This window comes from Pezoporus flaviventris, unplaced genomic scaffold (assembly GCF_033815535.1).
Source record: "Pezoporus flaviventris isolate CSIRO_AGI_PZ_B2104156 unplaced genomic scaffold, CSIRO_AGI_Pfla_v1 ptg000036l, whole genome shotgun sequence".
NCBI lineage: Eukaryota > Metazoa > Chordata > Aves > Psittaciformes > Psittacidae > Pezoporus > Pezoporus flaviventris.
In genome coordinates, this window is record NW_026892584.1 from 5,655,648 (window position 1) to 5,670,914 (window position 15,267).

The 15,267-nt window shown below is 45.1% G+C and overlaps 1 long non-coding RNA gene across 3 annotated transcripts in view; it reads left to right on the forward strand.

The window, feature by feature from the left end:
- LOC133274129 (uncharacterized) overlaps window positions 1-12,925 on the forward strand; it is a 49,659-nt gene extending 36,734 nt beyond the window's left edge. Inside the window, exons 2-5 of one of the 3 annotated variants that reach the window (XR_009745039.1) lie at window positions 1,247-3,292; window positions 6,469-6,602; window positions 11,301-11,408; window positions 12,731-12,925. This is a non-coding gene — a long non-coding RNA (uncharacterized LOC133274129). Of the gene's footprint in view, window positions 1-1,246; window positions 3,293-6,196; window positions 6,374-6,468; window positions 6,603-11,300; window positions 11,409-12,730 lie in introns of those variants that run through there. The other 2 variants (XR_009745041.1, XR_009745040.1) reach the window with 2 other exon arrangements.
- The last annotated feature ends 2,342 nt before the right edge of the window (window positions 12,926-15,267 follow it).

Consider the following 15,267-nt stretch of genomic DNA (forward strand, 5'->3'; position numbering starts at 1 on the left):
AGCCATTAAATATAAGCTCTTTATGATGACACATCACTACTGAGCACAGAAAACCCAGGATAACACACCCCCAACCTTCTGGTGTTAATGGTAACTATTTCAGGGTTTGCTTTTCTGTCATTCAGTTAGTTTCTCCATTATTGCAGCTAGCATTTCAGGTTGCAAAAGGGTACTTAAATAACTTTCAGATTTGCAGGTCCATGCTAGAAATTCTCGTGAGGATGAGATATAACCTGAGCAATCTTTAACCTGGCGAGTATTTCATTTCTTAACTTGAAATGGTTTTATAACTTGCAGAGTCTTAGCCAAGGTTAATCTCCACTACAGTCATGAATCAAGTATGTCTTTCGCAGTAACTGTCAATGCTTGGTAGATAGCCACAGCAATGAGTTGATGTCTGAAGTGCCAGCTTACATCTCCCTCTTTGCTAGTGAATCCTCTGCTCTCCTGCATCCATTGCTGGGAAGTTACAAACATGCCATTTCTCCCATGTCATCATTCTCTTCTTGCACGTGACGACCTCCACTGGCTCCAGGAAAAAAAAAAAAGAAACAAACAAAAACAACAATTTTTTTCTAGCTGCAACTCGCCCTTGTCTACAGGACAGTTACACACTTGTTATTTACTCACCAGCCCTCTCTGTCCGGGGACCAAGACCTGAGTCAGGAGCTGTCTTTTTCTCATCATGACTCCTGTGATTTCTAGGGGTAGTGAAACATCCCCTCTGCTGGACCTCCTCCTTCTCTCAAAAAGCACCATCCGCAACACCACTCATGCACCTGCGTCCACCTCTTGACTCAAAGGGCAATCTACCCACATGACTGGGGCTGGATGTGAAAGAAAAGGATCATACAGTATTGTTAAGCAACTTGTGGTTAAAGTCAAAAACTCTGGAGACTCCCTGACTACTGTAAAACGCCAACAGTTCGTTGTCCCACAGCCTCTTCCTTCCTTCACACCCCACTCCGCCAAGTTGGCCACCTGAGACTCTGCTCATTGCTCTTGTTTTCCCTGGCTCTTTTCACTTGTTTACTTAAAAATCTCTTTCCCTCCCCTTCTCTTCATTTGAATTTCTTGCAGGAGGGTCCTATAAGGACACCTACTTTAATCAGAATTTCCTGTGAGTTAATAGGCAGCTTTTTTGGCTTGGTTTGGTTTGGTTTTGAATGTTTTGAAATAAAAATACAATAATTTCTTAAATGCTGCTTTCCAAAACTCCGCTTTAAACCAAACACTTTTCTTACAGAAAGTAACGGTTTTAAAGACTCAGTTTAAAAGACAAACTCTGTACCGAGAAAGAGAAGGAATACTTTGAATGCAGCAGGACAGCCTGTCACCCAAGAGAAAACGGTCGACACGCTGCTGAAGCTGACTGCATATTTTCATTTTCAAAAAGCACTCAAGACTAAAACCACCTGTGAGTGAGTCTAGCCTCTCCAGCTGATTTAGTAGGACCTAGAGCAGAGTGTCCTGTCAAAAGGCACGCTTATTTTCACAGGGCAAATGAATCAGTTTTTATGCGGCAGGGCTACAGCTCGTTGGGATGAAATCGTTAAAACTTTGTAAAACAAACTGTGAGAGGTGCAATATTTCATTATTCAAACTGGGAGAATAGACAGGCATCCTATGGAAAAGTGAGTCATAATCTCTGTGGTACATTCTGTTCATTCTTTTATAACAAACATGAGTGTTTGTTTGCTAAGTCCATTAGCATCCAGCTATAAACTTGATTAGGAGGACAAGTTCCTCAGCCTGCCGCTGGGTTAGCATGTGTATTGCCGTTTGGTCGCTCTGTTGTATAACAGCACCAGTCATGTCAGACTGCCGTTCCAAAAGGAAATAACAGCACTTTCCTCGTTTATTTCAAGTCCATCAAAAATTTCTATTAAGGACATCAAAGCAATGACTCGAATACTTTCCATGCTTTCTGAATGACTCACCTTTTAAAGAAACTGCTGGGAAATAAGGCACCACTAAGGTTCCTTAATTTCAGGGTTTGAAACTTTTAAGAACCTCATGGAAAATAGTCAGAACAAGAAGCCACAAACCCACCTTCTCATAAAACCCTTCTCCATATTTTATATATTAGTATTAATTTCTGTGCTACTAGTTTGAGTTGTTTTACAACCTGCATGCCAGAAGATAAAAGAGCTCATTAGTCTATCTTTGTGACTGTGGAAGGTAAGTTAATTGATCAAGTGTATTTATTGCTACCATTGATGGAGGATGATGGCCAAGGGAACAACTTTTAAATAGGATGATGATTGGCTTCATCTAAAACTAGTAGCAAAATAAGGGGTTGTCTGCTGGAGACAAAGGGACTTCTGGGAAGTTTCTATGCAGCATAAATAGCATTTTCGAAATCTGACTCTTGCCTGGTTGTAAGAATGGGCAAAGTTTCCAAATTTTTAAATGCTTGCTGCATTTCTAATGACTGTAGATGGGGTGGGAGGCATTGCTGCTGACTTCAGTGGGAAGAGACTTGGAGATTTGCCATGGGTTAGGAACTTTTCAGGTTATAGCTTGAAGTGTTTCATCTATTTCCATAGAATCACTTGCTTATCACAATTATTTGCCCAGCACAGTGCTCCAGGAAGTGAGGTTACTATCCTGCAACACCTGAAAGGAAGGGCTGAGGACAATGAGTATCCACTGTTAGGCTCTGGAATTCCAGCTTCGGGAGTGCATGATGGTACCCTTAAGACTGCTCATCTTGCTGACCTTTTTCTTCCACCTTCTATCCACATTTCACCAGAGCAGTGGCATGCAGTTGCAGACACACTCTAGCACAGGATGGAGCATGCATTGAAAACCTGTGGAGTAACAGCATGAGACTACAGGTAAAATAGCTGCTTCACTCCCCAGACCGAACTTACGTTGAGACACTCAAGTAGAAAATACAGAGTCTTTTGTCTTTTTACCATGGCAAATATCTGGTGATAGTTTTAGAGCTTCTTTCTGTCTCTGATAATAATTTTTTAAAATACATTTATCTTCAAGGTATCCAATTATTAAAGTCCATTCCTCCATTAAAGTCTCTTATTGCAGGTGTTTTTAGCAGTCAGGGAATAAGTCTGTATTGTCCTTCCTCAAGATCTCTTCAAGCCATTGTTCACTGAAGTGGAGAAATGCTTCAGAGCCATGTCAGATGCCTTCAGCATGCAGCCATGTGGATGAGCTGGCCCCAGGAGCCAGTCCAGTTCCAGGTTCCCAGAAAGATGTCTCACACCTCTCACAGTGTATCAGCAGTAGAAGGCTCTCCTCACCCACTGCAGCACCTCAGGTTACCTCTGTGAGTCATTCATTCTATAGGAAATCTCGTAACTATAAATGGGATATTTAATAAACCTGAGTTTTTTAATCTTTAGGTGCCCATAGCTATTCACAAAAAAAAAAATACACAGTCCAGCATGATCAGCTACATGCTGGGAAAAAAATACATAGCTTTGAAACACTGTGCTTGAGCAGGGTCAGGAGGTCTCAGTGGGTTCTCTGGCAGAAATGAACAGTTGGCATTATATTTTTCTCAGTAAAATACAAGAAGTTTATCTAGTAATAGAGCCTTTTGAGGGCAGAGCAGTCTGAAGTCTTGTAATACCCCCTGCATACACAGGGTTGTGTTGCAGGTGAAAACATCACGCTTAAGAAATGAAGGCTTAATTTCTGCTATTTATCCCTTACTTTTCCCTGCCAGTAACTGTCATCTTCTTATTGTGGAAATTGTCACCCTGTGGACATGTGGTTGAAGTGGTTTGGGGGTTTGGGCTTAGTTTGTTGGGGGTTGTTGTTTTATCTGCTCTCCCTGGAGAAAGGGATGCTGTATATGTGTGGCTGCCTAGACCAAAACCGGGGATGTTGGGAACTGGAGGTCCCAGTCTTTGCTGTGCCAGTCCTGGTGACGCGTGGATGCGTAAGTCTATTTAGTATGTGCCCCTGCAAGAAATACATCTGCAAGCATGACATGATATCTGTGGGTGCAGGAGTATCTCTTTGGGAATTCCAGTGTTTGGTTTGCTGGCAATATTGCTCCAGTGAATAGCTTTTTGTTGCTTCCCACCTCAGATGGTTTATCTGTGCAATGGAAATTGGGCACTTCCTAGCAAAACCAGGTCTAAATTTTGAATTATTCATAGCTTTTTGCATACCCTTGGCTGGAGCATAAGCTGCAAATCTGTGAAGATGCACACCAACATTTCTGTGGTTTAAGCATTAGGGAACCCCCTTTTCCAAAGACACTGCTGTATGTTTTGTGGCAAGTCTGTGTTCAGCCCTTCAGTCCCCAGGCGTACAGTCTCAGCACCTAGACCTCATGACCCCTTCCTGTGTGCAGACCCATGTTTTTATTTTGTAGAATCTGATCTGCTGGGGGCTGCAGACTCAGAGCTAGGAAGGTGCCTCTCATCTGCTGTGTCTTTGAGGTGCAGAAAGCAGCATCTAGCATATCTAGACTCCATAAACTATCAGGGCATAACCATAACAGGTACAGGTAACAGCCCCACCCCCAGCACTGCCCTCACCCATGCCACAGCCACACTCTGCACACAAGGCCCTTCACTGCCAGGGCTGTGGGCATGCACAAGGCCTCCCAAACAGGCTGGAAGGTTGGCTGGGTCACCCCATGCCTCTTGGTAACAGGCTCCAGTGCTTTGCCATCAGCTCCCAGGAGGCTGTGACATTTGAGCTTACACTGGCTGCCCCAGTGCAGGGAGGTCAAACAAATTGAATTGCTCTTCAAATTAGCTGGATGCAGCTTTGATCGCTGTCCATTTGAGATCTTGTGTGTTTTAGCTGGAAAAATGCACGCCACGTTCCAGCCACCTCCTCCAGCCAGGGGAGCGGTGATGCCACTGGCAAATGCGTGCGCTTGCTGAGAGTTACTTAGCTGGAAAGTTATCACTGAAGCATGTCCTCTATCGAGAACAATCTCAGCTTCACTGGGCCTATCTCTTACAGATGTTAATTCCCTGCTATTATCTTTACAAGTTCCAACAGCATAGTAAGCTGCAGTAAAGAGAGGGGATATGTTCAATTTAAGCAATGAGATTACTATGTTCTGAATAAATCCACTTTTATTAATAATTACCTCTCTGCCATGACTTTAAATTCAAACAGCTGGACAGCCTCTGCTCGTTATTAATTTCCTTGGATCCTTTGGCATGAAGCCCTCAATTCCTGTGATGTAATGGTATAAAAAGTTGGCTCCTGCCTGAGCTTCCACCCACAAGTTCTAAATTTGGAACATGGCAAATTTCTGCAAATTCCAGAGACAGGCTATGCTCAAGACGTGCTGATGCCTCCAGTCCCATCCTATTGCACCAAACAACAAGACTGTGTGCTTTTTATAACTGGGATCATAAACATGACTCAGATGCACATGTTGTCTATGTAAGCACTTGGGGTTGGCTATCACTTTATGGCACTGGGAGAAAGCCAAGCCAAATAAAAATTGTTTTGAGTAAATATTACATTTCTAGAGCATGAATAACTTTTCTCTTCAGCCAGCATGTCACTAATGGGAATAAGGAAGAAGTCGGGGTGGGGGAAAGCAGTAACTAAATCATCCCACTAAACACAGTCTGCAGCAAGACCTGTTGTTTCGACTCGTCTGGGGTGTAATATCCTAGATAATTCATAGCAGGTCTCAGCAAGGCCACAAGTGACAGAAGTAAAAATAGCTATATAGTTTAGCGCCATGCTGCTGCACAGCTCTCTCTTGGGTGGGATCTCCACCAGTGGTATGTAAAACAGGCAACCAAAGAACCAAGTGTCCTTCTCTCCCCCGCTCCCAAACGTGCAGAGGCTCAAGCATGTGGATTGCTCCACAGAGATCAGTGTTGCGACTCACATGCTCAGTGCTAAGCGCGTGCACATGTCTATTCAGGATTCAGGCCAAAAGGAAGGATGAGTTTTTCATCCTGTGACTTTGGGACCCTGGGGGATGTCTGCATTGCAGAACACGGGAAAACAGAAAATGAGTCCACATGCAGCTTTGTGCTGCTGCACCAGAAGGTGAAGCAGCTTATTGGCAGCTCTCTGCGGCAGTGATAGGACATCCCACCACCAGCAGACACCATGCAGGGCTGGTTCATCATGGCTGTTGGCTCTGCTCCAGTACTTCCAGCAAGCTGGTATGTCTCAGCTCCTCCTCACCCCCCAAAAATATAATCACTCCTGCCCTTGAGCAGGACTCAGCAGCATCTGAAGTGCTTCACCTACCTGAAATGCAAAGGGATAAAAGCAGTTTTATTTCTGTTAGAAAGTATCAGGAACCATTTCCCAATAAAAGGAATCTTAAAGCCTCCCCAAAACAATAGCCAGGAAGAAAAGCGAGAGTCTAGCTTTGAAAATCATTGGTAGCTTTCCCGTTTTCCTAGTAGGCATATAATCCTGAGCATTTTGCATTCCTGTGTGTTTTTGCATATCTGGTAAGTGCTTTCCTGAACTTTGCTGTCTTGTCTTTTTTTATAGGAAGAAAACCTGGCTTTAAAAGAGGAGCTCAGACGGGAAAGCAGCAATGTTCCAAGGGAATTTCCAAGTCAAGCAGGAGAGCAACTGGCTTCTCAAAGAGATCCCTAAAACATTCAGCTACGCAGTTGGAGCAGGTGAGTGGGAAGGCGTCAAGAGCACTCGACATTCTTATGTCCCAGCCATCCCTATCAAGTGTCTGAAGAGCTTTTCTGTGCAGTGGGCTGGACTAGGGCTTGCAGATAAAATGTTTTAAGGGCTGTGAGCCCTGCAATAACAGCAACAGCCCTGACGTCAGCAGACCTATACCTCCAGGGACTAGCACTGAGAAATCAGTGCTGATCTGCCTAGCAAAGGCAGATTTGACTGTGCTTCAAGGATCTGGGCGATTAAGTCTTTTTCCATGCCTTGCAAGCTGCCAGTGGTCATTTTCTGCCAGGATAGCAGCTCAAGCAGTGTGTGAGGGACTGGCTCCCTCCCCTTTGTAAAATTCTCTGAATTTTACAATTCAGAGAAATTTTTGTAATATAAGAAAGTGTTTTTACGTGTTGGAGCTTCTAAATTGTTAAAACAGTTGGAAAATCCTAATTGCCATTAGTAGACAAGAAAAAAAAACAGTGAAGAAAACATTTTGCAGAATGCAGAATTAACAAAATTGGGATCTGAGGATCAGTTTCCAAGACCTAAAACATTTTCAAGGCGTCCTCTTGTACATGCAGGTTTAACACAAATAGTCAAGTCTTCAACAAGTGATTTGCACCTACCTGCAAAACTTGCTGCTCAGAGTTGCTTTAAGCTCTGAAAATTGTCCAGAGACACAATGTCCAGGTCAGTCATGTTTAGATTTAATCCAGGATCTTTCTGGGTCTCCATATGCAAAAGGGAGAGAAAAACCTACCTGGGATTGATTCAGCAGCCTGAATTAGAAATGATGAAGGAAGGCTTGGCTGGAGCACAGTATGGCTTTATGACTACTGGCTTAATTTTCCTGACACTTTGTGGGTAGCTGTGTGGTGGTTTAGCTTCAGTTAATTAGAGAGCTAAAGGCTGCTTCAATTTGTGGTTGTTACCCAAGAGCTCACAGGGCGCTTTCTGGCTGCCAGGGATCAGGCCTGAAGGTGGAGGAGCCAAAGGTGATTCTGTGAGGGGCTGGTAGGGAGTGGTGTCAGAGGCCTCTGGCCATGCAGGAGTTTCCCTGGTACACATGGCCCTTTCCAAGGCCTCATGTAGCGATTTCTGATTTGCACCTTGTGGACACAGATTGTAGTTTATCATGGTATTGCTTAAAAAAAACCTCTCTTTTTAGGGAATAGCTAAGTATTTTGCAAATGTTTGTGAGCTTTTTTAATGGGTAAATATCACTCATGTTTCATCAATGAGCAGCTGAGGCATAAGGAGGTTGAGGGACCTAGCAAAGGTGATAGCAAGTCAAATTGTTTGGAATTTTGCAGCTCCGAAATATCATCTTTGTAGAACAGGAAACCCTCTCAGGAGTAGTAGGTTTTCCTTAAAACAACAGTTCAAACCTGTCGATCTTGATATATCAGGAAAAGGAGGAATGTAGAAAATGTGAGAGTTAGCTTAGTCTCTCTTGAACTAAACCACCAGGTTCATGTTCCTATGGAGAAACAAATACCCTGCAGGCATCGTGGTGTCTTTATTTTTTGGAAGTTGAAAACTCCCCCTGTTGGTGTCTGAGCTAAGACAAAAACAGGGATTTTCTGGGCCAGCAAAAGGTTTCTAGAGTAAAAACCCTCCAATCCCACTTCTCAAGAGTTTATGACATGAGCAGTTGAGCTAATGTAATCACACTTAGCCTCCCCGACGTTTCAAAATTGGATTAAATTTCATAAGTTGTTGAGGGAAAATGTTACCCAACAGAGTAACTGTATGACTCTCAGATAAGCGTCAGGCCTTTGCAGCTATGGGTGCGGGCCCTGGTTTCAGTCACCTGAATAATTCAGGGTAACCAGTATGTCCAGAGCAGAGGAGGGGATGGGATGCATCGCTGCTGCTCAGCCTTTGCAGCCACGTGGAAGCCCACCAAGCTGTAATGACTGGGTATGCTGACAGTCTTATCCTTTGTAATCTCCTTGGTCCTCTGTTGTTTTGTTTTGTTTTTTACTTTTCTTTGGCAAGGTAAGTCACCCAAACCCTAAAAAAAGGGTTTGGTTGGGTGTTACGTGTGCCTCCCTTGCGAAGGACGAGTGGGTTTTTCCTCCTGCAGTAGCAGTGTGCTGCTGCACGTACACAGGTGACGCAGCTCCAAGCATGCTACCAGCTCAGCTGTAAAAGCCCCGGGTAGTGCCTCATCTGTGTGAATCCGCCTTTCAAAACAGGATCCTCACAAGTGATTAATTACAGCCTGCAGCCCGGGCGCTTCGCTCCGGTGAGCAGCCCGAGAGCCGTGCGGCGGTGTCCGGCTGCCATCTGCCGTTCGACTCTCGGCGGGGGCCACGGCCCGGCAGGGACACACGAAGCATCCCCCAAGTCACCCCGGCCCGACGACAGGGCGGTTGAAGTGGCAATCTCTGGTCTCCGTCTAAACCGCGAGCAAATCCTGCTCAGACTCACCAGGCCCCCCCGCCACGGTATCTCCGGCATTCCTGCGGCAGATCTGGTATTTCTTATTGTTCTCCCCGTCTCTGGGGGAGCAGCTGCTGCTGCCTGACCGGCCTGCCGGGGCAGGAGCTGGCGGAGCCCTGTGCTGCGGGTCCCAGAACTAGCCGGGGGCTTTGGAAAAATCGTGTCAGTCTTCTCGCCCGGCTTCGGCAAGCTGGGAGTCGGGGCTCATCAGGAGGGGCAAGATAGACATGAGAAAAGAACGGAAAACTGGAAGAGCAGCGAGTGGTCGTGCAGCACCACTCTGCTGGAGGTGCTGTGGGCTCGGCACAGGAGCTTCCTGCTAAAATAGCTGCGCCAGTCTACAGCAGCAGAGCACGCCTAGTCTGCCGGGTGGTAAACGCGTGCAAACTGGCGCACCGTCGGCTGCGTGGCTGGGCCACCAGTAGCAGTGACTGGTCCGAACAGATTGCGCAGGGGAGGCAGAGCTGCATAAGAAGCTGGGCAGAACGGGACCCTGCTCTGCACAGACGGCAATGCCGGGGAGCAGCCCGGCCCGGCCCGGCAAGGGCGTTCGGCACCCGTCGTGGTTTTCCTTTTCCCTGCTCGTTTGGTGAGCTGTTCTGCCAAGCTGGTTCTAGTACCGCGCCCCATGCTTGTGCCCAGCCCTTGGAAATATGATTTCAAGGAATATACACTCTGGATTTTCTCCTGCCGGGGGGGGAAGGATATGCTGGCTGGGGGTGGCCTGAGAGCAGCTGTGGGTTTGATTCTTGCCATCTGTAATGGTGACAGTGAAGGGAGCATGCGGAAGCATGGGCAGACAAGTTTCTTTTGCAAGCAGGGCCATGCACAGCTGTGCTGTGAGATGAGGCTTGGGGTGATGGTTCTTTCTGCCCAACTATCTCCTCAAGATGTTTCATGGGCCAGCAGAGACCCCCTTGGGCATTATGCAGCCCTCATGGTAATTTTCTTCATGGCTTGGAAAGAGTAAATGCCCCAGTGCATCACTGGCAAAAAAAAGTGGCTGGGAAAACACAACCTCAGGCTGTTCCAAATGCAAAATCTCATTCCTGGCTGTGCTTTGAGAGGGACTTTCTAAAGGTGTTTAAGCAGAGCCTGAATAGTTTTGACCTTAAATAGCTTTTTAAGCATCGGGTTTTGGTTGGTTGGTTGGTTTTTCTTTTTTAGTCAGGACTGAGGAACCAGCACTCCAGAGGACCTGGACCTCCCCAGCACTCACATGCTGTGTTGGGGCTGAGAAGCACAAGCTTTGTTAGAGTGGAAAGAGAAACCCCTATGCTCTGGTAGGCATTGAACAGCTAACGCACACCAACACCGAAGAAGCCTGGCTGCTTTTGAAACTATCTTGTGTCACTGCTTGAGTTTTTAATCCCGTCTGAGTGGTATACATGCTAGTGTATGTGTTCAAATTACACTTGTTGGCCATGTTGGGTGAAAGGACACGAGTGCAGCTGTGGGCAAGAGTAGCCAACACAGGCCTGTGCGAATCACACTCAAGCATCCACACAAACACACAGGTAAGTTCCCCATGGTGAAATCTACATTGCCCGAGGAAATCACTGCTGTGTGCTGAGGAAACAGGCAGCAACAGGAATAACAGCAGGTTATTTGAGCGTTTGCACAAATATATTATTAGACCAGATTCTGTAAAAGCTGTTTGCATGCTGTAGCCATGGCAAGTAGCTGTATTAATTAGTAATTGTATTAGTAACAGTGTATAAAGCTGGTGCTAGATCAAGCTCCTAGATGAAGATGGCCAGTGGGGAAAAGTGGAGTGCAACTGTTCTGGGGTTTGAAATATTATTTTTTTCCCTTTCTGAAGTGTTAACCACAGGCATTTCCATCGTTCGAAGGAAGTGCACTTTTGACATAGCCAGAAAGCCACTTCATAAAACCGCGCTTCTCTGCACTTTCACTTCCCTGGGGTTTCCAAGTAGTTGAAGTTCATAGTGAGGCTCAATGCATGAAAGTCACTATAGTCTCTAAATTCATGTAAAGTCCCAAACTTTGTGGGTTTTTTGGAACTCATGGCCACATGAGCAGGAACAGGAATCCTCAGGCCATGCTGTCTGTATGGCTGCTCACCTGGCCAGGCAGGGAGCCACAGGGTGTTCCAAACCACAGGCTGGACTCTTCCCACCCCTACTATGTCTCCCCTCCCCCTTTTGTGACTTGAAGGGATGAGTTTGGGTCCCGCTCCCAAAAGGGGGTGTATGTGGGAGCTGGCACATTGCACATCCTTCTCTCAGCCTCCGGGATTTTTATCCTGCAAGTCAATGAACACTGTTCAGAGGAATGAAGAAAAACAGGACTGGGGAGAAGGATGCACAAGGCAGCTGGGAAAGCACTATTTTCAGGTAAGTAACCTTCCTTACACGTTTTTTCCTTGCCCTGCTTTACTCCCGTTAGGAAAGCTGTATGACAGCCCAGACTTTGTGCTGCAGCTTAAGAGCTTGCTGGGTGATGCATCCAGATGTCTTTCTGTGGTGCAGGGAGGGGGGATTGGAAAATATGCCTGACTTAGCTTCAAGCCTCTGTGCATAATTTTATCCCAGGCCAGTGGTAACACTTGTGTTGTAAAATCCTTTTTCCTAGGCTCACGGAACAGCTCTGGGATCAGATATACTGTCTCTGGGATAACAGAACCAAATTGGCTCATGAACTCCAGGACAACATGCTACAACAACAGCAGTGAGATAATTGTAACACATCAGGAGACCCGGTTCACTTCACGTTTTGCCAGCCCTTGTACAGCATTGTACTTCTCTGTTTCGCAGACAGGTGCTGCAGTTGTTGGAGGGGAATGAAGCTGGCGGGTGATTTTCACAGTCTCGGGACACGTTCGCAGGGTAATGAAACCCTGTTAGCGAGGGAAGCTGCGGCGCTTCGGGGCTGAGGCACCACCAGATGGCAGCTGGAGTCCAGGTATGAGGCAGCCCCAGAACTAGGCTCTTGCTCCTGCCTACTGCCTCCCCCCGGCCACCGGCATGGCACCGGGACGAAAAAGATTGTGCGCGTGAGGAGATTCACATTGTCAAATAAGCAGCATCGTGCAGGCAGCGTTGGAAAGTCCCTAACCGATGCGTGGGGCAACTAAAATCTTGCTAGTGTTGTGGGAGAGTTTCATTGTTAGAGATGACAGCTAATTCTTCTAATTCACTTCTAATTCCTTTTTTTAGTGCCCTTTGCTTTATGGACAAATCATTACCTCTTCCTGAAGCAGCCAGCAGCATGGATATCCCTTTTCCTGGCCAAGCACCACTTTCATCAACAATCGTTTGTGTAATTGTTTCACCTATTGGAGATAAAAATCAGAGCAGTTATTTTCAGGTCACTTTTACTGAAGCGGATGGTGCAGCCAGTGTTCCTGCTGGCCTGTGTGATCAAACAGCTGCTTCCTGCGGGGGGGTTGAATGTCCCATCCCCCCACCCTGGGGTACAGATATTGTACTGACACACTGCTGCTTTCCTATGCAGGTTTTGCTTTTGTGGCTGTTCATGCAGGACAGTTAACAGACATGGTATGTGTTGCTGGAACCAGGCCTGTTAGAGTTTGGGAATGTGTGAACAAGTACGCAAGTCTCATAAGTCAGCTTCATAAAATGGTCACAGGGTGGAAAAAAAAATCCTGTTTTAGGACTAAAATACCCAAACATGGTACTGTGCTATTGGTTTACAGGCCTGTTCCACCACCAGCAGCAAGTGAACCTTACTCATTTGGTGGAAAAAACCAGTGGCTGAGCCCTCCAGTGCATCTCCTTGGGGGTCAAGAACAGCAGACACAGCTCTCCACTGGCCTCTGCATAGCTGAGGCAGCTGCACAGGTAAGGCACTAGGACTTTACACGGCTCCTCCGGTGGAACAGAGACGTCCAGAGCAGCATGTCACTCTCACCACTAGCAACCTGACTGGTTTCTTGGCATAAGAGAGTGCTGTGACCCTTGGCTTCACAGGAAATCACATGGCACCAGGGGTACAGTTTTCCATGCTGCACTGCTTCATAAAGTGTGGTGATGCTGACTCACAGCTCTCCCATCTCTTTGAATGCTGTGTTTAGTGAGGCTTTAAAGGGCTTATTCTGAAGTGGCATTTTTTCTCAAAATGCGGTAAGTTTGTTTTTAACCAACCTCTTCCCCCACTTTTACCTCACACAAAGCTTTCTGAATGTGTCAGATTAAGCTGGGACAACAAAGCTAAAACCAGACTTTCTCATTTCATCTTCTAGTAGTGACTAAGAAAAACTCCAGAGGTACACAGATGACATTTTAATGAAGGGCTGTTGTGCCTGCAGAGGCACATGTCTGTGTGTTCTAGGGTCCTCTCATGCTGCAGACGTGTTTCCCCATTAGCTTGCTGGCACAACAGGTCTGCCCTTGTCCCAGTGTAGCGCTCCATTAGTGTAGACCCAACATCTGGTGTGCTTTGTGTTTCAGCAGACAGCTAAACTGCACCCTCAGTATAAGTGTCATTGAGCAATGCTGCCTGCAGTAGCTGAGCATCACTGTTTTGTATCAAGGTGTACTGAGTATCAACATCTAAAGTAGTACTGGTACTATCTGTTACCGCTGCCTAATAAATATTATGGCTTTAATCCAAACCCCACTGATCAGACCATTAGAAGTATATTTCTTCCATCAAAGTGATACTTTCCATACCACAGTTACTGGATATTAAACTCCAGTAACCCAAAAGAAACAAATGCAAAAAAAGACATTAATTAAGAAATGTAAATGACTTTATATTACTTTATTAAACAGCCAGTTCTAAAGAACAGTAAAAAAACCATGAAAACATGCATCATTTGGTGTTCTTAAAAAATATCTGTCCAAAGTAAAGACTGTTAGAAAAATTAAAGTTTAGCCCCAACACACCTTCTGCTCTCCAGATAAAGGATGTCTGGTAGTTATAAATACTGTTCTGTCTCCTTTAGCAAAGTTTAACAACACATACATTAGTATTTCTATTATAGGTTGGGCTGGGGTTGGGTTTTTGTTTCATATTTCTTCTGTAAACATGGTAAATTTAAAAACTGCGTTGTTAGCAAGCTTTAAGGACTCCTGTTTTCCTGTACAGTAAATACAAATAGGAATATCCTGAACTTTCTTTCCAGTCTAATCAGCGCTTCACTTATGGAAATATTTAAGATTTCAATTAGTATAAAAATACAACCAGAGAATAAATGTCTGAGAGAGAAGATTCAGTATTTGAGTGAGTCTTAGTTAACAGGCAAATAAAATGCGTTGACTTCCAAAGCTGAAGATCACTTCTGTACAGCTTCTGCCCTTCTGAGACTCAAGTATCACAAATGCACTGGTTATACATATGAAACATTCACTTCTTATTTACTAAAAATAATTTAACATTTAGCTGGACTAAAAAGCAGGTGCTAAAAGATGGATGCCCACGTTCGGTGTGCATAAAGGCCAAAGTTGATGAACAGGCTACACCAAGGGACATCTGCTCTTCAGGAGGGGGACTTAGTTCTCAAAGTGTCTGTACAATTTAGCAAGAATACTACTTTATTTAGCAATAGACTGACTTCTTGTTTGGTGTGGGAGATCTACAGAGCAAAATCACAGACTTGTTCCTTTTCCCTACAGAGACAAAAATAACTGGCTTGGTCCCTGGAGAGAATTCTGAGGCAGAGCAGGCAGCTCTTTGGGAAGCCTTGTCACTGGAAATGCCAAAGTTGTTTTACCAATGGGAATTAATATTTTTCTAAAGCAGTTTTGCTACACATTTCTCATTTTTATCTAAAATTTAAATGTCAAATTTAAGTTTTCCTCTTGATTTTTTTTTAATTTTCCTCCCAATTTTAGAGTCAGACAAAAGCAGTGCATCTGAATGAGTGGTGTGTTATGATGGAATTTCTTGCACAAACATTGCCTTGATGCAGATAACATTTGGCTTGTGTGTGTTATCATCTTCCATTCATGGCCCCCAGAAATTTGTGATTTTAAAATGCATCTTTTACACTACCATAAGAACTCTCAAAGGTTTTTTAGCACTTCTCAAGTATGAAACGGTACAAGAGCAATCTTGTTTTAGAGCACCATTTTGTACCTGCCTACTTCTAGTTTTTTTGTTTGGATTCCTGAAAACAAAGGAAAATTGGACACAGAATCTGACCAGTCAGCAGGTATCCAATGAAGCCAGTCTACCCTTGCTAGGGAAGAACGTGTCTGAGCACTCAGCACCGTGTGAAGAGCAACAGCT